This window comes from Dipodomys spectabilis, unplaced genomic scaffold (genome assembly GCF_019054845.1).
Source record: "Dipodomys spectabilis isolate Male_0828 unplaced genomic scaffold, ASM1905484v1 ptg000003l, whole genome shotgun sequence".
Taxonomy (NCBI): Eukaryota; Metazoa; Chordata; class Mammalia; order Rodentia; family Heteromyidae; genus Dipodomys; species Dipodomys spectabilis.
In genome coordinates this window covers 15,557,247-15,582,447 of record NW_024870680.1, presented here as the reverse complement: position 1 = coordinate 15,582,447, position 25,201 = coordinate 15,557,247, and the positions used below count along the sequence as shown (strand labels likewise).

General features: G+C 38.1%; 1 protein-coding gene and 1 pseudogene across 5 annotated transcripts in view; one reads left to right on the top strand and one right to left on the bottom strand.

Annotated features, from left to right (window-relative positions):
• Fchsd2 (FCH and double SH3 domains 2) overlaps nucleotides 1-25,201 on the bottom strand; it is a 250,079-nt gene that overhangs the window by 153,695 nt on the left and 71,183 nt on the right. The window lies entirely within an intron of this gene.
• LOC122113590 lies at nucleotides 146-25,201 on the top strand (annotated as a pseudogene).

The window sequence follows — 25,201 nt, the reverse complement described above, 5'->3', positions numbered from 1 at the left end:
CACGTTTTCTCTCATTTAGGAAAGGTAGAAGAAAACAAAACCAAACCACTAAGAAAGTAAAACTGTCAATAAAGTAAAAGGGAGACTACTAGGGAGGTGGAAAGGAAAAGGAAACATAGGAAGTAAAGAGTAAGAGAGTAGTACCATGGCGAAACCCCTTACTGTGTACAATTTAATACATGCCAATCAAAAAGACATGTAATACTTGACGTACTGAACATAAAGTAACTTGATGTATATTCTAATGTCTCTCTTAAAAACAAACAGAAGTGACTAGATCCTACCCCCCCCAAAAAAAAGAAAACTGGCAACTAATTTTTTAAGTGTCTTATTAATTCAGTAATCATTTATTTGGCACTGTGAATTATAGAGTATAATTATAGAACCTACCAATTACAAGTTAATTGCAATACATAAGTTCAGTTGAACACTATGTACAAGAAATATATCATCATTATATCATATCCAATTAAAAATAACTGAATGGTCAAGCACTGGTAGCTCATGCCTGTAATCCTAGCAACTCAGGAGACGAGGATTCTGGTTAGAAGCTAGCCCAAGCAGGAAAGTAATTTGAGACTTTTATCTCCAGTTAACCAACAAAAAAGGTAGAAGGGAAGCTGTGGCTCAAGTGGTAGAACACTAGCCTTGAGCAAAAAAGTTCAGGGATAGCACTCTGGCCATCCCTGAGTTCAAGCCCCAGGACCAGCACAAAACAAATCATAATAAAAATAAGCTGCATGTACATATATATATATACTTAACAAAAGCTAATACTGACTTATTAAAACTTGTTAACATAGCAGTGTGTATATTATAAGGGAAAAAAACTTCCTAACAATCATGTATTAATCAACAGATTAATTATCAAGGAAAATAAATAAAAGCTGGTTACTATTTCAAGACCTTAGTCATTTCCTCTTTCTTTGCTTACTTTCAATGTTATTTCACATAAATGAAAACATAAAGTAACACTTAATTTATAATTTATAGATGAATACAAATCATTTTCAAAGTTTCTTGTGAAATTCTCACATCCCTAATTAATATTTATGAGGATAATTTCACAAAAGCAGCTACAAAACTCTTCCAGAGAAGCATGAAAATATTAGTTATGCCAGTGACAGGAAAAAAAAAAAGAACTTTCTCTTCCCCTTAAATAGAAGACTTAAGTTCAACACATTTCCTAGAAAATAGTTCCAAAGTATTTTAATCAAATTATTCATTACTCAGAAGTAACACTTGTGGAGACCAGATAATGTTGCACAAAGGCTGAGTTCATTTGTTTTGGACAGGTGGCCAGTCTGCAGTTCTGTGTCAGCAGCCCAAACCCACCCACAATAGCCTTAAAGATGATTATGCAAATGTCAGTGAGCTGAGTATTTTCCCAGGAACAGGAGAAGGGCTCCTAGTAGAAGCTGCGATTGTTCTGCAGTCATGTGGAAAAACAAGCAGAGTTCGGTTCTTTTTTTTTCTTTCTTAATTGCTGGAGGCAAAGTGTTTTCATCAAGAACACTGCTTCAATATGTGTAAGATATATGGACACATACACACGTGTATATTTAAAGTATATTTCTCAAAACCATACACAGCTTATCTCGCCCTCAAACTCAAGGTCCCCTAGGTTAAGGTCTCTATCTTCTTATCTCTCTTATTGGTCACACCTTCCCTTATCAATAAAACACAAACAGGAACTTAAAAATTTTTTGTTTGAGACAAAATTTTCACTATGTGGCCTATGCTAGTCTCCAACTCTGCATCCCAAATTGCTGGGATTACAGCAGCCCAGTCATGAATTTATATTTTGGGCCACTCTATTTTATAAGCAAGAGATAAATATCCTGAACTCTGGGCCTGGGCACTGTCCCTCAGCTCTTCAGCTCAAGGCTAGTGCTCTACCACTTGAGCCACAGTGCCACTTTCTGGCTTTTTTCTGCTTATGTGGTGCTGAGGAATCAAACCCAGAGTCTCATGCATGCAAGTACTCTACCACTGAGCCACCTTCCCAGCCCATAAAATGCATTTTTACTTCATGTAAATCATTTTTCTTTTGCATCCACTTATAATTCAACAAGAAGAATATAGAAACCCATTAGATTTGAAGTAGAAAACTGATAAGAGAACACTGTTTCCTAGCATTTATTAATGCTGTGTTACCAAAATGTCTTGGATTTTTATTTAAGTAAATCCATTAGGCTCCATGGTTTCTAAATGGAAGTTTTAAATTTACTCTAACAACTGATGTTAGAAGTCTCTCTAGAAGTAGTTATTTCTAATATTGCTGATGGGTGTCTAGTTCTATAGGACTCAAAAACAATATACTTTTCTTACTTCTCTTGGCCTGTTCACCTCTCATTTCTCTCTTATATAGTAAAAAGTGGGAATGACCTGCTTATTTTGGTAAAGAGCTTGACACAAATACCTTCAATACCAATGTGAAACTCAGCTACAACTCTTAACACTATACAAAGTAGCTCTGCCCTCAATTTATTTAAGGGGGTAAATTTTCTCAAATACTTACAAGTAGAGATTATGAAATTGTTCATACATGTCAAATATACTACTTTAAAATAAGATGTCATAATTTTTAATGCTTAATTAGAAATACATACATTTGAATTAAGACTATAGTCAACCCAGGTGGTAGTGGCTCATACATACAATACTAGCTACTTAGGAAGTGAGATCTGAGGGTAAGAGTTCAAAGCCAGCCCAGATAGACGATCTGAGAGATTATCTTCAATTAACCCATAAAAAGCCAAAACTGGAGATGTGGCTCTAGCACCAGACATAAGGCAAAAAAAGTCACGAGAAAAAAAAGTGAACAGGAGCATAAGGCCATGAGTTCAAGCTCAGTACTGGCACACACACAAAATTACAACCAATAAATAGGACACAGTGGGTCACACCTATAATCCTAGCTACTTGGGGAAGGATCACCACTGGAAAATGTTTATGAGATTCTATCTCAACCTAAAAAGCTGGGTACAGTGGTGTAAGCCTATCATCCTACCTACATAGGAAGCATAAATAAATGAGAATCATGGTCCAGCCTAGCCTGAGTATAAATACAAGATATCAGTACTTAGGAGGCAGAAGCAGATCCTAAGCCTGCAGTCAAGTTGGTCTTATATAGCAAGACTGTATCTCAAGGGTAGGGATGTAGCTCAGTGGTAGAATATTTTCATGTTCAATGACATAGGTTCATTCCATAGTACCAGCACTAGAAAAACAAAAGTGCATGTATATAGGAGTATGTGATTGTCTAAATTCAATGAAGCTCTCTCTCTTTCTCTTTCTCTCTCTCTCTCTCCAAACACAAGTTATAAGAATGTGGTCATGGTTTGCTAGGCTCTTTTCTATTTACAAATATTCCGAATAGAGCCAGAATTAAGATAATGTGATGAAAATGTGGGGTTGAGCCTTTGCCAGCTCAAGATGAACATTTAAAACAAAAATATAAGCCACTGTGATTTAAATTTTAATATAAGCCACTGTGATTTTAATTTTGTTTGCTACCAGAATATCACCTGAGGTATATAGAAAACCTCTGTTCAACTAACATAGTTTAACGAAATTAAAACAAAGAAGCTGGAACATGTATTGTAGGGATGGTAAAGTCAAAGGAAAGAAGAGAGATGAATGAAGAGAGGAAAAAAATTATAATATTCAATGTATGCATACGAAAATAGAACTAGGTAACTTGAAGGGATAGGTGGAGTTGGGAGAGATGGAGAATTATTAAAGGGGTAATATTGACCAAGATGCATATACTCACCAACTGACATGTTAAACTGAAATCCTTTTGTGCAACTACTTAAGAATAATAAAAATAGCCAGGAGCCAGTGGCTCACACGTGTAATCCTAGCTACTAAGGAGGCTGAGATCTGAGGATCACAGTTCAAAGCTAGCTGGGGCAGGAAAGTCTGTGAGACTCTTGTCTCCAATTAACCACCAGAAAACAGGAAGTGGTGCTGTGGCTCAAGTGGTAGAGCTCTGGCCTTGAGCTGAAGATCTCAGGGACAAGGCCCAGTCCCACAGTTCAAGCCCTTGACTGCCCTTGACTGCCCCAAAAAAAAAAAAAAAAGAATAATAAAAATAAATTATTCAATAAGAGTGAAAACTTACTCCTGAAAGGTGACATTCATCTATTTATAAGGGCTCTGCCAATCACCCAAACACCTCCCCTGAGGCCCTACCTCTTAGCACTGTCACACTGAGAAATTAAGCTTCAACATGCATTTTTTTTTTTTTTTTGTCGGTCATGGGGCTTGAACTCTGGGCTTGGGTGCTATTCCTGCGCTCTTCAGCTCAAGGTGAGCGCTTTCCTGCTTAAGCCACAGCACCACTTCCGGTTTTCTGGTGGTTAATTGGAGATAAGAGTCTCATGGACTTTTCTGCCTGGGCTGGCTTTGAACCATGATCCTCAGATTTCAGCCTTCTCAGTAGCTAGGATTACAGGTGTGAGCCACCGGCGCCCAGCTTCAACATGCATTTTGATGGGTAACAAACCACACTCAAACTATAGTAGGTATGTGAAAAAGATGACTTCCTATATTATGATTGTTGGACATTAAAATGAGATAAGACTCTGAAATAGACACACTGAAGAATAATGCTGTTAGGAAAGATTACCAGTGATAGACATAGTAGGTTAATATATCATTTTAATATTACTTATATTTATATACCCACAAGTATTTATTATTGAGTGCTTACCAACTACACACTGTAGTATGGGCCTGTTATCACAGCTATGGGAAAAGCACATAGGGTGTGTACAGTAGTATGTGCCTATAATGCTACCCAGTGACATGGGGAAACACAAGTAGGAGTACAACTCAGGCAGCCAGGGAAGAGAGATCCTATCTCAAAAATAACCAGGGAAAAAAGGGTCTCAAGTCATGGCTTAAGTGGTAGAGTACTTGCCTATCAAGCATGAGGCCCTGAGTTCAATAACCAGTACTGTCAAAAACATAGATAAAACCCCGCTTTCTCTAGAAAGATATTAAAGAATGTCTTTAAATGGAGAGATATACCACATTAACAGATTGGACAACTTGTTGCAAAAGTTGTTAATTTCTTACAAACTAATCTATAAATAAGACAATCTCATTCCAACTAAAACCCTAAATGGTCTCTTAGTGAAACTTGAAAAAATGACTACAAAATGAAAGCACCAAGGATCAAAGAGAAGCAAAACAAAGAACAATGTAAAAGGTCTTGCTATACAGGTATTGTTAGGATCCATCACAACCATCCCAAGGGACCACACAGAGGCAGGCAAGCACAAAAGAAAGATTATTATAAAGTTTATTACAGGGGCTCCGGTCTGGGTGGAGCTGAGGACTAAAGGTGGGGATAATGCTATCAGATATCAAAACTTACTTTAAGCTAGGCACTAGTGGCTAACACCTGTAATCCTAGCTACTCAATAGGCTTGAGATCTGAGGATCACGGTGCCAGCACAAAAGTTCTCTAAACAATACCTCCAAAACAACCAGTAAAAAGCAAGACCCGAGGTATGACTCAAATGGCAGAGTCAGCCTAGCAAGCAAGCTGCAAAAGCTCAATGCCCCAGGAACATCAAAGTAATTTTTATACTTCTTGCACATGCATTATGCAGCTCAGTTACCTCTGAGTTACCATTAGTTGTGTTTATATTATGTGATATGCTCATTGTTCTCCTGCCCTTAATTTTATAAAAGTATGCTTCTTAAAAAGCAAATGGTGCCAAAGAACAAGGTAAAACTGGTAACCTTCCCGAGACAAAAAGTACATATAATATATTTTAAGTCATAAAGTAAATGTTTCAGACTTATTGAAAGGAAGTATGTATTTAGCAGAAGTTGGGCAGTGTTATGGGAAAAATGAAACAAGCATCTGCAGTGCTCCAGATAAAGAGCATGACACAAGATCTAGCCTTTCCTAAGTAGTACTAATGTACATAACAGCAAATTTTGTGACAGAACTGCAATTTACTCCACATGGTTTCAACTGATGGATGCTCAAACTTACTGTATGTACAATGTAAATCTCAGTAACTTTAGAGTGACTGAATTCTATGCATCCTGAGCATTTGTGGAGATATTTCAAAGATAGTCTCGATGAAATATATACCCTGTGGGTAACAAGGGTCTACTATAGAGTAAAAGCTAAAATCCTTCGTGGGATGTGACAACCATTTCAATAGTGTATGTTTTAAAATGAAAATTAAAAAGCCTGTATTGGAACTAAATATCTTAACTTAGTTGGGTACTGGTGTCTCTCATCTGTAATCCTAGCTACTCAGGAGACTGAGATCCAGGCATCACAGTTCAAAGCCAGCTTGGGTAGGAAAATTGTGAGACTCTTATCTCCAATTAACCACCAGAAAACCAGAAGTAGAGCTGTGGCTCAAAGTGGTAGAATGCTAATCTTTTTTTTTTTTTTTGGGGGGGGGGGGGCCGGTAGTGGGGCCTGAACTCTGGGCCTGCACACTGTCCCTCAGTTCTTCAGCTAAAGGCTAGCGCTCTACCACTTGAGCCACAGTGCCATTTCCGGCTTTTTTCTTTTTGCTTATGTGGTGCTGAGGAATCGAACCCAGGGCCTCATGCATGCAAGGCAAGCACTCTACCACTGAGCCACCTTCCCAGCCCTGAGTGCCAGTCTGGAGTGGAAGAGCTAAGGGGCAGCGCCCAGGCCCTGAGTTCAAGCCCCATGACCAACAACATAGATGATAGATAGATAGATAGATAGATAGATAGATAGATAGATAGATAGATAGATAGATAGATAGATAGATAGATAGAAAGATAGATAGATAGATAGTCTATGTTACTGGAGTGTTTTATTGTGACTACATACCAAACTCCTATAAATCAGTAAGAAAAAGAAAAACAAACTTACAGGAAAAACATAACTACTTATAAAAGGCTCATTTAAAAATATCAGGTTTCGAGGGCATTCCCGTACTGCCAGCATTCAGGACACTGAGGCAGAAGAATCTGTGTCTGAGATCAGCCTGGGCTACAAAGTAAGACCTGATCCCCCAAAATATAATAAACATAACAAAAAGTTTTCAATTTAATTCATGATAAAGGAAATGCAAATGTAAAGCAAATAAGATACCATTTACTGCACACAGGGTTGCAAATATTTAATCTGACAAGAAGTGTTCTGACAGCAGATGGCATGACAACTCACACTGACAATTGTATGAACTGTTACAACCACTGTGAAACTATCCAGTGAAACTGAAGACACATTTAATCCAAAAACTAAGCAACCCTATTTCTAGTGTATGACAGAGAACAGCACACATTCCTGTGCACCAATAAAAAGGTACAGGAATGATCAAAAAAGGCAATTATTAGTGCTAGGAGTATGGCTCAGATGATAAAACACTTGCTTAGCAAGTGTAAGGCCCCAAGTTCAAACCCTAATACTAATAAAAGGAAAAAAAAAAAGAGCCAATAAGTAGAAATAACAAATGTCTACAACAGTAAAATGGATAAACATACTACAGATATTCTACTTATAAAACTATATAGCAATAAAAACAACACACACACACACACACACACACACACACACACACACACACACACACACACACACACACACACACACACACACACACCCCTTAGGTTGAATCTCATGAACACAGTGAATAAAACTTTAAAAAATTACAACAATGTACTTCTTAAGTTCAAAAATAGCAAAAAAAAAAAAACAAAAAAAAAAAACCTGTCAGGCACTATTAGCTCATGGCTGTAATTCTAACTACTTCTGAGGCTGAGATCTATGGCTCATGGTTCAAAGCCAGCCAAGGCAAGAAAGTCTATGAGGTTCTTATCTCTAATTAGCTAACAAAAAGCTGGAAGTACAGCTATGGCTCAAGTGGTAGAGCACTAGCTATAAGTACAGAAGCTCAGAGACAGCACCCAGGCCCTGAGTTCAAGCCTCAAGACCAGCATAAAAAGAAAAAGAAAAAAGAAAAAAGTATACTATATTCCTTATGGAACATACTAAATAAATAAACAAACTATAAATACGGTTTTCTGTAAAGAAAAAGTGTATATCTGGGTAGAACAAGTAGTATTTTGCACTTGAGTACTAGCAATGTTGTTTTTGTTTTTTTTTTTTATCATTTTTTAATTTAACATAGTTACATAAGAAATAGTGAATTAGGAAGTGGCGCTGTAGCTCAAGTGGTAGAGCGCTTGCCTTGAGCTGAAGAGCTGAGGGACAACGCCCAGGCCCAGAGTTCAAGCCCCACGACCGACAAAAAAAAAAAGTAATAGTGAATTTGTATGTCTTGCATTTTTATTTGCTTCTGTTATTTTTCATAACTAAAAATTGTTTTTAAGCCAGGTGATTCACACCTCTAATCTTAGCCACTCAGGGGCCTGAGATCCAGAGGATCAAACTTTGAATCTAGCCTAGGAAGAAAAATTCCAATGACTATCTCCAAAACAACTATCATAGAAGCCAGGTTGGAGGTCTAACTCAACTGGTAGAGTGTCACTGAACAAGATGAATCTTCATTTTGTCTAGAGCAGCTCTGCTTCAAGATGCATGTCAAGTTCAAGTATCTTTAACATGTCTGTTATTCTGGCACCTACTCTGAAAGAGAGAGGTAGTTATCTGGAGCAATTTCTTCCATGGCAGAAGTGTAAGAGAGCTGGAAGAGTTTGCCAGGCCTTTTTAAGCTTCATTTGTGGAAAATGAGGGAAGGGGTAACAAGTTAGACTACCTTGCTTATGTAACTTTAACCTCTCTGTACATCTTGACAATAAACTTTTTTAAAAAAGAAAAAAATAACGGATTTATTCAAAATAAAGAACTACTATCTTTGAAAGACAGAGCGAGATGGTGACACTATTCTTTGGGGGGAAAAAAGCTTCATTGCAGACATAGCCTACTGTTTCTTCTACCTTTTTTCTATTTGCCTAAATAGATCACATGACCAAGTCTAAAGTTTGTGGGGCAAGAATTTAGTCTTCAACTCAAGGTAAAGGGTAGGGAATATTTGTTAAGCAATAACTCAATTTATGGGAAATTGAGAAATCCCTAGAACAATTTCAATAAAGGCTACACAAACATAGTAAGGTGCTGATGAAGTAACTTACTACTATTGAATTCTTATATGACAAAGAGCTAAGAGGAACAGTAAATATGTGAACGACAGAATCAAGATATAAAAACTTTCAACATACTGGCACAACAGGCTAAGCCTAGTGTAAAAGAATCTCACAGAAGTCCTGCATGTGTTCAGCAAAAAATGAAGATCTAATTTAATGGCAGGATATATGAAAGACTTAGTGGTTTTTAGTTTAAGGGCAGTATGATCTACTAATATGACATAGCTATCTAAAAGGACACTAGCACTCAGCTATGTTGTATGAAATACACAGCAAAATCTAAAAGGAAAAAAAAACATAAAAAAGAATCTTAGCCAAGCAGGCCCATAGGAGTATTACATATTGAAGTATTATATTTGTGTGTCAATGCCTAAAGTGTGACAACAGGAAGCACTGGCTTAAAACTGGATTTCATAGGACATTCAAGTGTGATCTGAATGAACTTCAGGTTTTCAGAAGTGGAAAACCTAGGAAAGGGATGAAGATCAATACAAAGAGGGACAAGCCTAAAAGCTGTCATCCAATTCCTAGAAGATTAGGAAGGTTAGTTAAAAGGGAAGTTTTTTTGCTCAACATAAATGAAAACTTTCTAACTAAAACCTGAATCCTTTGAAAGCTGGTAAAATACTAAATGGATTCAGTTAGAGGCTCTGGTGCCTCTGCACAGCAGTTGGTAAACTCTGTAAAGGGCCAAAAAGTAAAACATTTGGACTTTGCAGACCAGAAGGTCCCCATGGCAACTACTCACTGGATCAGAAAAACAGCCATAGAGAACACGTAGACAAATGGTATGGCTATGGTCCAATTAAACTTTACTTACAAAAATAAATGTCAGGCCAGATGGCAATAGTTTGCCAACTTCTTTTCTATATTCAAAAAGAGAGAAGGGAAGAGAGAGAGAGAGAGAGAGAATGCCAAGAAGGTTGGACCATATGACCTACCACCACTTCCAGTTCCAAGGCACCATGAAAGTCACTAAAGCAATTCAATAATACACAGAAAGAGGAGGAAAAAGGATGTATTTAGGCAGAAGAGACCATATACAATTGTATATGGAATTTATAAGTCACATAGAAATAGAGATTCCTTTTGGGGCCCCCTCTCCTGATGGAGAGTCTCACTACTTTCCTTTCATGGGTTTCTTTTCACTTTCAAATAAACTTACTCCACTTGCCTTTTAAAAAGTCACATAGAAATAAAATTGCTATAAACACATATAGAACAGGTCACCTCCTGCTAAACACAGGATCTTACAAAGTTCCCTTTTATAGGTAGACCTCAAAGTAATAAGAAAATAGACATAGGAATCCAGGTTCTACCATAACGACATTTCAGTAGCAAATCAACAACTTCATTACTATATTCATTACAGAATATGATGACTTCTGCCTTTCAATAAGCCTTTCTTTTTCTAGATGAGACAAGACACCTGTGAAGAGCTTTTATAAAGTCTTTTCATATCTGTTGAGTGTTACATCTTCATACACAGAACCCCAAACAAACAAACAAACAAAAAAGAACTTGGTTTCAACAAAGGTCAAGAATTTCTTGTATGGGGCTGGGAAGGTGGCTCAGTGGTAAAGCGCTTGCCTTGCATGCCAGAGGCCCTGGGTTCGATTCCTCAGCACCACATAAGCAAAAAAGAAAAAAGCCGAAAGTGGTGCTGTGGCTCAAGTGGTAGAGCCCTAGCCTTGAGCTGAAGAGCTGAGGGACAGCGCCCAGGCCCAGAGTTCAGACCCCACGACCGGACCCAAAAAAAAAAGAATTTCTTGTACGTGTGATGCTTATAAGCTGCTTTTTTTTTTAATTTTTTTGCCTCAAGGCTAGCACTCTACCACTTGAGCCACAGCACCAGATCTGGATTTTTCTCTTTATGTGGTACTGAGGAATCGAACCCAGGGCTTCAAGCATGCTAAGCAAGCACTCTATCACTAGGCCACATTCCCAGCCCAAGGTCAAGAATTTCTACTATATGAAAATTAAGTTAGACATTCCTTCCCCCGCTACCATGTTCCTCTACAGCATCCACACCAGAATACAACACAGTCCTCCAACTGTGACTTATCCACAACAAATAACCATAGAAATAGGTAGTTGGTATCTATAACAATTTGGTATTGGTTTGTTTGTAAATTGTAATTGATGCAAATATAAAACAATCTGAAAAATATAAGCATTTATTTTCCTAATTAGCTATTTTATAACCATTTAAATTTAATCAATTTATAGTTTATAATTTAATTTTTTGTTAAATCGGTGAAACAATTAGGTATTTTAACTTCTAATCTGTATATAGCAAAAGGTTTGTCTGATCATCTTTGAAGAGAAATGATACAGTTTCTCTGAATAAGGCAGCAATAATAGGCTAAACAAGAGCAATGAAAAGTGATTTCAAGGGGCTGGGAAGGTGGCTCAGTGGTAGAGTGCTTGCCTTGCATGCATGAGGCCCTGGGTTCAATTCCGCAGCACCACATAAACAGAAAAGGCTGGAAGTGGCACTGTGGTTCAAGTGATAGAGCGCTAGCCTTGAGCTGAAGAGCTAAGGGACAGCGCTCAGGCCCAGAGCTCAGGGTAGGAAGGCAGGCAGGCAGGCGCAGAAGGAGAAGGAGGAGGAGGGAGGAAGAGGGAGGAGGGTAGAGGAGGAGAGAGGAGAGGGGAGGGGGGGAGGGGGGGGGGAGGAGGAGGAAGAAGAGGAGAAGAATTATTCAAAGAATTGCAGACCAAAGAGTCCATGTGATGTTACTTAGAAGTAAGACTGACAGTGAACTTCTGCAAGCAGAGTGCTATTTTGCAGATGTGCTGTCTATAAGACAAAACCATCAAAACCTAATCACCACTGATGTAGAAAATAAAAGAAGTTTAAAACAAATTATGTAAATTAAAGGCTTCTAAACTGCAAAGACATCAGAAGCAGATGCTCAATGTTGTGCATTTACATTTTGGCGATTCCAGGCTTCTCATACAGGAGAACTTTGTAATGTTAATATTTTCTCTCTCTCACTCACACACACACACACACACACACACACACACACACACACACACACACACACACACACACACACACACACACACACACACACACACACACACACACCAGCAGAAACAGCAGTAGCATAACTGAGAAAATCCACTGAAGTTGTTTGCTTAGAAATATACAGTGGAAAAAAAAAAGAAATATACAGTGAATATGCAACAAAGAATCTATTTTTAACACCACCATGGTTAGAAATATTCAGCAACTGGTTAATTATTCAGGAGACCAATTCACACAATAAAACTAGCAGTGTCTTGAACTGAAACTTAACAATTCCAAGGGAAACATAATTATTTTAGCAATAGTTTTCTGAATGAAGTTTTTTTTTTCCATTTTAGTACCAAACATAATTCCAAACTGTCTAAATCTATAAAGGATTAGATGATTAACTATAATTCAAAGTTTAAATTTTATGCCACAGTATAGTCTAGTAGTATAGTTATAACAACAGGAAAATACATTGGAGAAGTTACCCAAATTGAGCATAAACTAATACCTAGCTTATCTCATGGGAAAACTTTCTATATATATATATATTTTTAATTTTTTGTCGGTCATGGGCCTGGGCGCTGTCCCTTAGCTCTTCAGTTCAAGGTTAGCACTCTACCACTTGAACCATAGCACCACTTCTGGCTTTTTCTGCTCATGTGGTATTAAGGAATCAAACCCAGGGACTCATGCATGCAAGACAAGCACTCTACCACTGAGCCACCTTCCCAGCCCTAACTTACAATAATTTTTTTTTTTTGGGTCCGGTCATGGGGCCTGAACTCTGGGCCTGGGCACTGTCCCTCAGCTCTTCAGCTCAAGGCTAGCGCTCTACTACTTGAGCCACAGCGCCACTTTCGGCTTTTTCTTTTTGCTGAGGAATGGAACCCAGGGCCTCAAGGCAAGCGCTCTACCACTGAGCCACCTTCCCAGCCCATTTACAATAATTTTTAAAAAGCATGATTAGTGATAAATAATTATGGATTACTGGTATTATGTTCTCTCCAATGGTAGAGGAATTAGGTCATACATTACTATTATGTTACTGCTATGCTCACATGCTGTAAGGTTCCATGGTTGTCAACAAAAAATGTTGACAACCATGGTACAAATTTTGAATGGTATTACAAGATAAAAATGTTTTAAATGTCAGTTCTAATATTTAACAAAGTGAATTAGACAGCTAGACATTTGGCTTATGTATTTGGTATCTTTAATGATCTTCATACTGTCATGGAAGGAAGGTATACCCATGTTTCTAAAAGGTCAATAAAATCTAAGGACAAAACTAGAAGTTAATAGGATGAAAAGATCAGTTTCTAAAGAGCCTTACAACATATCCCATAATTAGCAATAATTTTATTTAAAAAGTATAATAAGATATTACAGGCCAGGCATGGTGACACATACCTGTAATCCCAGCGCTTCTAAGTGAAGACTGATATTGGAGGATCAAAAGCATGAGACCAGCCTATGCTACATAGCAAGACCCTGTCTTAAAAAACAAATACAAATACATAAAAAATAAATGTGTGGGGGTGGGGGGGGCTGGGAAGAGCGCTCAGTGGTAGAGCGCTAGCCTTGAGCTGAAGAGCTGAGGCACAGCACCCAGGCCCAGAGTTCAAGCCCCATGACCAGACCCAAAAATAAATAAATAAATAAAAATAAATACATCAATATGTGTATGTGTGAAAGAGAGACAGAGAGACAGAGAGAGAAAGAGAGCATGTGTGTGTGCAGTACCTGGTTGAAATATTATCACTAATCCTCTTACAAATTTGGTAAACTTTTTCAATATTTTCCAATATATTCATATATAAAAAATATAGGAATATATGACCCATTTCCATTTTTTTCTTTTTTCTTTTTGCCAGTCCTGGAGCTTGAATTCAGGGCTTGAGCGCTGTCCCTGAGCCTCTTTGTACTCAAGGTTAGCGCTCTACCACTTGAGCCATAGCACCACATGAAGCTTTTTCTGAGAAATGTATTGGATGATAAAACGTCTCAAGACTTTTCTACCCAGGCTGGCCTTGAACTGCAATCCTCAGATTTCAGCCTCTAAGTAGCTAGGAGTACAGGTATGAGCCACTGGTAACCAGTCATGACCCATTTCTTTAAATGACACAAACTCATAGAACAAATTGTTGGAAATCATTACTAATAAAAGATTTTTTTAAAAGATTCTGAAAACAATCTCTTGTTAAAATTCTTTTAAATCCTTTAGCTGTGATACTAGACTAGACAAATGATCTACCATTTGAACCATATCCCCAGTCCTTCTTTTGCATTTGTTTTCAGATAGGATATCACTTTTTGCTTAGATCTAGCCTCAGACCACTATCCTCCTTTCTAAGCCTCCTATGTTATAGATAAGAGCCACCAAGCCTACCTAACACGTTGTTATGAGAGTTGCTCTATTTTGCTAGGACTGGCCTCAAACTTCCCAAGTAGGTGGATTACAGGGAAGAATTAGCACACTTAAATCTATTCAATTCTCAAAATCAGACTTCTGCATCTCATTTCTTTATAAGGAATGTGTTAAAACATAACATTGTATTCATAAACTCCTTTGTTAAATGGCAACTCTTTTGTACAACCACCTAAAGATAATTTTAAAAATGTAAGAAAACCCCAAGGAAAAGTTTACATATATATTATCTCTTATATGTTGTCAAGTCATCCTAGATTCAATATATTAATATCAACAAGCAAATATGAGATGATGGAAGGGGTAACACTGAATAAATGCATTGTACTTAGAAACTGAATTGTTGAATCAAAACCTCTTTGTACAACTACTTAAAGATAATTTTTAAAAGGTAAAAAAGAAGCAAATTTATGTCATATTAAAGTGTTTAAATATTGATCTACAGAGTTATTACTTTAGTGTGGAGGTGGTGTATCCAATAAATCCAGAACTGCAAATTTTACCCAGTGTTTCGTTTAGTTAGTATTGTGGCATTCCACACATAATAAGCATATTGATAAGCAAGAATATATATTCAATAACATTTAAGAGACTCTCATTCTTTTTCCTCTATGTTCAATTATTTATTGAAATGTAATTTACTGTCTTTGAATTTAAACTCACAAATTAGGTCTATTATGCTGCTAATCCAATAATGATTCTGCAGTCTTGGGATTTGAATGCCAGGTCTCATGTGAATTAGGCAGGTTCTCTACTGAAGAGCCATTCCTTCAGGGTTTTATTGCATTGCTTATTTTGAGATAGGATCTCACTTTTTGCTTAGGCCCATGACTAGACTATGATCCTACTGTACACTTCCCACAGTAGCTAAGATGACAGGCCCACAGACCCACACTAAGCTTCTTCCACTGAGATAGAAGTCTCATGAACAGTTTTGTCCAGGCTGGCCAGGAGCCATAATCCTCCTGCTCTACATAGCTGAAATAGTAGGTACATACTACTATGCCCAGTTATTGATTGATAAGGAGGGATCTCATGAATTATTTTCCAGGTTGGTCTTGAGCCACAATCCTCCTGATCTCGGCATCCCAAGTAACTAGAATTATAGGCATGAGCCACCAAGTCCAGTTTCTAATAACCTTTTTATTATATTTTGCCAAAATAGCTATTCATACATTATAAGGGACAGAGAGGTCTTCACAACAGGTATTTTAAGCACATACAGGTTGGCAAATTATAGCCTAGCGTCTAGTTCATCACTAAATCAACTTTGGAACACAGTTCCATCCATTTGTTTGCCAACTGTCTATGGTTGCTTTCACTTTATATCAGCAATGTTGGGTAATTTGGCAAAGACCATGTGGCTCTCATAACAGAGACTATTTCCTGTTTGATCCACTGGGGGAGCAATCCCTGGCCAATCCCTGCACTGGATGGCTGGACTTCTCTATTTTCCTCCTCTAGTCATTGAAAACACTAAGATAGTACAGAGGTCAAGAATCTTAAAATGACCTCTAGACAGAGGGCAAGAAAAAGTATAGTTTGGCTGCATGGGCAGCCATGTGGCTGGCTGAGACACTACTCATCTTTTGCCTTGTCTTTTGAGAGTCCCTTTTTTTTGTTGTTGTTGTTCCGGTCATGGGGCCTGAACTCTGGGCCTGAGCACTGTCCCTCAACTCTTCAGCTCAAGGCTAGCACTCTACCACTTGAGACACAGCGCCACTTCCAGCTTTTTTCTTTTTGCATATGTGGTGCTGAGGAATCGAACCCAGGGCCTCATGCATGCAAGGCAAGCGCTCTACCACTAAGCCACCTTCCCAGCCCCATATTCTTGGGATCTTAAGACAATTTCCCAAAGCAATAAAGACCAGTGACACAGGAATCTTCAACACTGTCTGATACAGTATGGAAAGGTTCAACAACCACACTGACAACATCTTGTTCAGAGTCTCATATCAACAGAGCTCTGGTACACATGTGTAAAGCCTGAAATGCATGCTGGTAAACCATACCCACTGGTCACGACTGAACAACCATGACTTCCAAAGGAACCATAGCTTGAAGCAGACTCTACACTTACTCTGAGGACTAGACTATCCCCTGGCTTTACAGGTTTGAGGTGTCTGTTCTCCACTGTCACTAACTTCTACCTCTTCAACAACACTGAGGCTGTGACAAATACACAGAGCATGTGCTCTTCATGATCTTCAGCACCTGCCTCAAGCCTAGTCAACACAGAGCTTTGCCAGCCTTTACACAAGTGAGCAGACAGAAGTGTTCATGGATCATTAGAGAACAGCTGAAATGAAAGAATGACAGATTCTGATAGTCAAATTACATAATCACATTTCTTCTAAATTAATTAAGTTCATAGAGTTGCACTTAAGATGCAGAATCTGAACAAATGGGATGAGTCCTCCAGTGTGAGTTAATGGTGCTTAGAGACCAGAAAAGAAGCAAGACCAACCTGAAGGGTTTGTGTTGATATGTTCTCTCTAGCTTGACTCACCCAGGATTTCAGGCTTCAGATGAGAGCCCAGGAATCCATCCCTTGATTTGAATTAGCGTTATGGCATTGGATAGAGGATCAATCACCCACACAGGTGTGTAGGTGAATAAAGAGTGAAGATGAATAAAGAGCTTATCATATTAAAGCCAAAAATTTCTATACAATTTTGATTTTAAAAGAATCAAAATATGGTTTGCTTCTGACAGGGATAAAATCAAGTGTTTCAACTGTATCAGTGTGTGTCATGAGAAAAAAATATCTTCCTAGTTTTATTTTCAACACTTTCAAAAAAAAATGGCTTGTATAGAATTCAAGACATTGCTGGTTTTGCTACTTAGACTCTCATCTTAAAATATGTTAAATATATTGAATTATGCTTATATACTTCAATATCCATAGCTCAATTATTTGAAAATAATTTTTTTGTAAATAATTATATCCAGAGGGGGAGAGCAATGGAGAGAATAAATGAAAGTAAATATGATCAAGGTATTTTATATGCATGTGTGAAAAAACAATGAAACCAACTGAAAATGTTCTAAGAAGGGGGTAAGGGGCTAATAAGCTAGACAGAGTAAGTTTCATAGGGTATACTATATGAATTATGGAAATGTCACAATGAAACCCACCTTGTATAACTATAGTAATAAAATTGTTTTAATTATGCCCACAGTCAGCCATTAGTCTTTTCTGAATTATACATGTAAAGTCTGTAAAATAGAAGGATATCCTGTTATTCTGAGAACAATGCCTCACTATTACACACCTCTTAAATAATTTCCTATGATTTTTTAAAAATTCCATTACAATATACATCATGTATATATTCTTGAAAGTTGCTGGCAAACATGTTAGGATTTGTTTTTAAATCTCTTATCTTGAGAACAATAGTGCTAGCATATTTTGAGTACTTTCATCAAAGAGTTAATCTATCATGTATTTGAGTTCTTCCCTTCATGAAGCCGTGAACTGTAAGAATCCATGATAACAATCCCTAGCCACCAAGAGTCCAAAACCAACTTGAAGTCTTCTAAGTAGTTTAAAAGCAAATAATGCTTCTATGTCTAAAAGTATAGAGAAATTTCTGTTTTACTGGTCATTATGGTCTAAACTATTGCACCCACAAGTGAAAAATGCTACACAAAATACTCAAAGTCTCAGACAAATGCTCATATTTTCTCTCATATGTGGAAGATACATCTAAAATACACCAGAACTGACCATTTATATAGGACTCTAGGCATCTCACACAGTGAGATCAAACAAGGTTATTCTTAGGGGAAGAACACAAAGTGCAATGCCTATGTCCCCTGATCATATTAAATAATATTTATTGAAATGAACTCCAGGAAATGGAAACAAAAGGTTTATTCTTTGTTTTTGCTTTCTTTTCTTTTAGTCTTGTTTGTTCATTTATCTGTCTTTGGGAGGCACAGAAATGCAAGGACAAAGGGTACAAATGTAGCACTGGTACTCACTAGACACTATGTTGAAAATAAGCTATAGAACTTGTGGGTGGGAATGGGAGGGAAAAACTGGGAAAGAATGAGGGAAGGGGTAACACTGTCCAGAAACAAATGTATTCATTACCTGACTCATATAACTGTAACCTCTCTGTATATCACCTTTATAGTAACAATAAAAATAAAAAAACTAAAAATACTCAAGGCAAGTATCTAAAATGATTATAAAGCATATGTATGTATGTTTGTGTTGGAGGGGTGGAATCAGAGCCTTGAACATATTAAATATGCATTCAACTACTGAGCTACACCTCCAGGAAAAAAACTAACTTAATTTTGAATATTAAGAGGAAGACTTAGAAACACAATTAGCCAGAGTAAATACCTTCTGAAAATAAAATAAGGCATATAAATAGAGAGGAGAAAGTATTAGAAATTTTAAAAGGTGGGGGCTGGGGAGGTGGCTCAGTGGTAGAGCGCTTGTCTTGCATGCATGAGGCCCTGGGTTCGATTCCTCAGCACCACATAAGCAAAAAGAAAAAAAAGCCGGAAGTAGCGCTGTGGCTCAAGTGGTAGAGTGCTAGCCTTGAGCTGAAGAGCTGAGGGACAGCGCCCAAGCCCAGAGTTCAGACCCCACGACCGGACCCAAAAAAAAAGAAAGAAATTTTAAGACAAAGCATAGGAGCCAGGCCCCATGATACATACTTACAGTACCAACTACTCTTGATACTGATAGCCACCTCTAGGCGAAATACCAAAACCAAGATTGGGGGATGGGTTATAAGAGGTGTTACATGGGTTTGCCTGAGGCATTCAGAACCTAAAATTTTTACAAGTTAGTCTAAAAAGCACTAAAAACAAGAAAAATCAATAGAGGTAGGAAGATCAATAGATGGATAGCTATGAGAGAGCAGTATCTTAAAGTATCTAAATGTTAGAATATAGATGAGGAGTATTTGAGTGTTAACTGTAATATTCTTTCAAATTTGCTAGATGTTTAGAAATATTCGGTAAAAAAGAACAAAATTAAACATATTAACACTTTAACCTCCTCAATTTGATAGCAGCTCAAGAACTGAACATAAAATACATAGCTATAAAAATTATTTGGAATGTGCCAAACTTAATTCACAAGAACACATTGTTTTGATATGAATTACCAATACATAAACACAAAAACCATTAACAGCATGGATTAATGGAAAATTAAGCTGAAGAAAGGAAGATGATCTCATTTTGTTCTAACCTTTGTTCAGAAGCCAAAAAATGTTTTATGGGCTAGGCAGGTACTGTACCTCTGGCCACAACCCCAATCCCTTTTAAAACTGGTTATTTTGATAGGGTCTTAAGTTTTGCTGGTTCTGGCCTGGGCTATGATCCTCCTATGTACACATCTTACATAGGTGAGTTAACAGACACGTGTCCCATAGGCAGATTTTTCTGCTGAGATGGGGTCTAGGTATACTTTTTGTCCAGCAGCCCTCACACCACAATCATCTTATCTCAGCCTTCCAAGTAGTTACAATTATTGGTGTGAGCCATCAATGCCCAAATTGAGAAAATGTTTTTTGAACTAGATTAACAAGTATCCAGCCTTCTAGAATCCTCTATTACAAACTGCTCTTAACCTAAAAGTCGAAAAGAAGAGGAAGAAGAAGAGGTATCAGACAAGAAAAATAAAGGAAAAGGAAGAGGTAGAGGAAAAGGAGAAGGAAAAGGGAAGAGGTAGAGAAGAAATATTTGTTAGTAAAGATGCAGTTGCCTAAACTGTGGGCACAAATTGAATATTCTCAATTTAAAACCTAACCTAAGCCAGGCATGGTAACAAATCTCTGTAATTCTATCACTACAGAGGCTATGGCAAGAAGATCACAAACTCAATGCCAACCTGGGCTCCACAGTGAGACCCTATTTCAAATAAGTAAAATTTAAACCTACTACAAAAACAGTCTCTCATGCTGCTCTTCAGGTGGATTTTTGGTACAGACACATTTAGACATAAGCACTGTTTTGGTTGTCTTAAAGTCTCCAAACAGTTATTTTAATATAAAGTATTTATTCATGAGAAAATATACTTAATAAGACGTAAAAACAAGTAACAACTCTACATGTTGCTGTTATTATTCTGCTTTACAGATTGGTAAGCTAAAGTCCAATATAATTAAGTAAACTCCCAAGGATTTACCACTAAGTGGAATAGCTAAAATTCAAACCACATTCAGGCAATATTCGAAATTGAGAAAATTCAAGAATTTTCTAGGGATCCATTTATAACAAAGAGTCAAGATTTCTAATGCATAAAATCTGAAAATACTGAAGATAAGTAGTGTTTAAGGCAAGTAGGCAAAGAATTGAGACAAATGGGCTAAAGAGGGCCCCAGTAATCAGGGGCTGGTGTACAATGTTTCAACAGTAACAAATACTGAATGTCTTTTTCAAAAAAAACACTGGGGGCTGGAGGTATGGCTCAGTTGGTGGAACCCTAGCCAATGAGTAAAAATGTCAAGTCCTGTTCTTGAACCAAAAAAAAAAAAAACAAACAATTAACAATCTGAATGTCATTACTATAGTCTCTGCTCTTTTGACTAGTATGGATTGTTTCTCTCTGCTTATCATCTTGCTACATATAATGCAGACTTCCAAACAATTTTGTTTTGTCTTACACATAATCTGTTTATGCTACTTGATTTAGATCCTTTGAAGAATCACCTTTTAATTTTACATCTAGCCTAAAAAATTTGACTTAAGCCTGGTACCTGTAATCCTAGCTACTTAGGAGGCTGAGATCTGAGGATCAAGGTTCAAAGCCAGCCCAGGCAGGAAAGTCTATGAGACTCATCTCCAATAAACCACCAGAAAACGGGAAGTAGTGCTGTGGCTCAAGTGGTAGAGCACTTGCCTTGAGCTAAAGAGCTGAGGGACAGCTCCCAGGCCCAGAGTTCAAGCTCCAGGAGCAACAACAATAACAATAAAAAAAATTTGACTTGAGAAACCACTTGCTCATATTCCCCCCCTTTTTTTTTTTTTTGGATCCGGTCGTGGGGCCTGAACTCTGGGCCTGGGCACTGTCCCTCAGCTCTTCAGCTCAAGGCTAGCGCTCTACCACTTGAGCCACAGCGCCACTTCCAGCTTTTTTCTTTTTGCTTATGTGGTGCTGAGGAATCGAACCCAGGGCCTCAGGCATGCAAGGCAAGCACTCTACCACTGAGCTACCTTCCCAGCCCCTCATATTCCTTAACAACTAAATTCCAATGTTTAAGCCAATGTTTGTTTGAATTAATAACAGTGTTAACAGTTCTTTAAACAAGTACCATGCCTGTAATGCTAGTTACTAAGAAGGCTAAGATCTGAGAATCACCAATTTTTTAAAGCTGGGCCAGAGCAGAAAAGTCGAAGAGACTCTTTTTTTTTCTTTTTCTGCTTATGTGGTGCTGAGGAATCAAACCCAGGGCCTCATGCATGCAAGGCAAGCGCTCTACCACTGAGCCACCTTCCCAGCCCCCAAGAGACTCTTATCTCCAATTAATACTGAACTGGAATCATGACTCAAGTGGTAGGGCACAGACATGAGCAAAAAAGCAAAAGCCCTCCCCACCCCAACACACACACACACACACACACATACACGTGATGAATAACAATGTTTCAGCCAGTGTCTAGCCCCATATACAAAATTATAAACTATGAATCATAGATATGTAGTAGACTGTGCCATCTAGGCTTGTATAATTGCATACTGTGTTGTTTGCACAACAATGAATTTCCCTAACAACCTATTAGGTTCTTAGAACTTAATCTCCACCCTTTAGGAACATACAATAGAAACTGCTTTTTCTTCCTTGTGATTCTCTGGCTTCTGCTTTACTTCCCCTACTGGCCTTAGTGCCCATGCACTATGCCTATGCTAGTCATTTAGAGACATCATCCTCTTTGTAGTGACTATGGGTATCTGTTTCCTGTTCTCATAGTAATGGCCGTAGGCCTTCTCTGGAAAATTGTATGATAGAAGATATGTGGGTGATTGGGGAATAAACAGATCAAAGAGTAGAGGAGAGAAGGGGAAAGGCAAAGGAAGGAGAGAGAAATACCTGTTTAATTGAACATTATACTGTCACAATAAGGGTCCCAGTTTGTTCATTACTAATAAAATGCTTGTTTTCAAAGGGTTCTTTATGACCCCTAATCTAAATCAAGCTCAGTCCCTATCCCTTTAAGCCAGAGCTTCCCAGACAACATATTTTGTCCAATGCTTATATAGAAGTGGGCTCCCCCACCAGTTCTAGAGATATCTGAGAGGAGCCTGAATCACCTGGAACCTCAAGGTCTAAATAAAACCATTAAGCCTTCAAATATCCAAAAAGATACATTTTTTTTATTTTTATTGTGAGAATACCGTACAGAGGCGTTGCAATTACATGGGCAAGAAAAAAGATACATTTTAAAATCATTTCTGCTTTAAAAAATAAGTGGAGAAGTACATGGAAGTAAAACAAACACTGGTGTAAAGATTGCATTTATATACAATATGTATATACACAGATATGTATGTCCTTTAAAATGCCCAGAAATCTCAGATGAAATATGATCACTAAAAAAAGTCAATGTAAACTGGGAGTGAGGGAAGAAGTGACACTGTCCAAAAAGAAATGTACTCTTTACCTGACATATAACTGTAACCTCTATTTATTATACCTTTATAATAGCAATTAACAACTTTAAAAAAAAGTCAATGTATTAACCAGTCACTGATGGCTTATACTTGTAGTTCTAGCTACTCAGGAGGCTGAAATCTGAAGATCAACCCAGGCAGAAAAGCCCATGAGACTCTTAACATGAATTAGCAAAAAGTTGGAAGTAAAGGTGTGGCTCAAGAGTAGCGTGCCACCAGCCTTGAGTGAAAAAGCCAAAGCACAAGTGAAAGACTCAGTACTAGCAAAAAGAAAAAAAAAAAATCTCAATTTATTCTGATAAAATGTACTAAGATAAAGTGTCTCAGGATACTGAATGGAGAATTGGTGAATGGAAGTTCAAAGAGGATAATTCATCTAAAATAAAGCATATGAAGAAATTTTTTTGTGTGTCCTACTAAGGATAGAACTGAAGGCCACATACTCTTGCTTGTTTTATTGTTGTTGTTTGTTTTTGTGCTTAAATTTTATTTTATTGTAAAGATGCTGTACAGAGGGATTACAATTACATGAGTAAGGTAATGAGTACATTTCTTGTCCAGCATTGTTACCCCCTCCTTTGGCACTGTAACTCTTAAGACATGCTTCCACCGTTTGTATCTATGAGTATGTCAGTCCTAGAACTTGAACTCAGGGTCTGGGCACTGTCCTTGAGCTTTTTTACTCAAGGCTACCACTCTACCACTTGAGCCAAAGTTCCACTTCTGCTTTTTTTGTGGCTAATTGGAGGTAAGAGTCTTACAGACTTACCTGCCCAAGTCTTACAGACTTACTTGCCCAAACTGCAATCCTCAGATCTCAGCCTCCTGAGCAGCTAAGATTAAGACATGAGCCACCAGCACCCAGCTCACTTTTCTGTCTTCTTGCTGGTTAATTGGAGGTAGTCTCACAGATTTGTCTATAGGGGCTGGTTTCAAGCCTTGATCCTCACATCTCAGTCTCCTGAGATCTGAGCAACCAACACCAGGGTCAAAGAATGTTTCACATGTTGAAGAAGGCTGTGACCATCTGCCATCTGAGGTGGCCACATCTTGGCCTTTGGAGTCCTGACCATTTCTGCAGGTTCTAAAAGGCCCTGAATGACAGAAGGTCATGGGCTGGGCCAGGTCTGGTAAAAAGTCAGTGGGCAAGTAGCTACCTTCTGTGGCTGCATAGCCCAGGTAACCCTGGGTGCCACTCTAGGCCTCAGCTTCCTAGCTTGCTGCACAGTGCTATTCTGTGAGCAGTGCCATAGCCCAGGGCCCCACATTTCCAAAGGTTTCTTGTAGCAAAATGCACATGCTAGATTAACACATTCAACCTTGAAGCCTGTGGTTTCAGTAGGATTACCATGCTTAATTATGTGGCTTCCTAAGGCTCTTAGGCACTATTGAAGTCTCTTGGAAGTCATCATAATCCTGGCTGGTAGTTTCTGGCCCTAGTGATGGTGGACCTGAACAAACAGACCACTAGTGCCTCTGGTCTCTGCACTACTGGCTGTCTGTACAAGATAGAGTGCCAAGTGCTTTGTCCCATGACAGATAAAAGAATGTGCCTCACCACTGCACTCCTGGATAATGCCCCAAGGAGTACTTCTCAAAATCCAACGCAGGACTTCCTAACCTCATGCTCCTGGATATTTCAGACCTCAGTAAGCTCTTGAAGAAACTTAAAGATCCAGGATGTCAGTCTCATGCCAACAGTGGCTATCTCTGACACAGCTGCTCCAAGGCAGCATTGAAAGGCCTCTGCAAACAGATTGGACATATTTCACAGTCCATCTGACAAATGACAGAGACAAAGCCAATAGACAAAGTGAAATTGATCAAGGAGATCAAGAACTGCATTCACTGCATAAACCCTGTCCAAGCCAAGGAGCTGGTAGAATCCTTGCTGCAGGAAATCATAGCTGAAATAGCTAATCCCAAGACCAAGAAGATCAAGGTCCTGGGAGCAATGGACAGCACTGTACTTTTGGAGTAA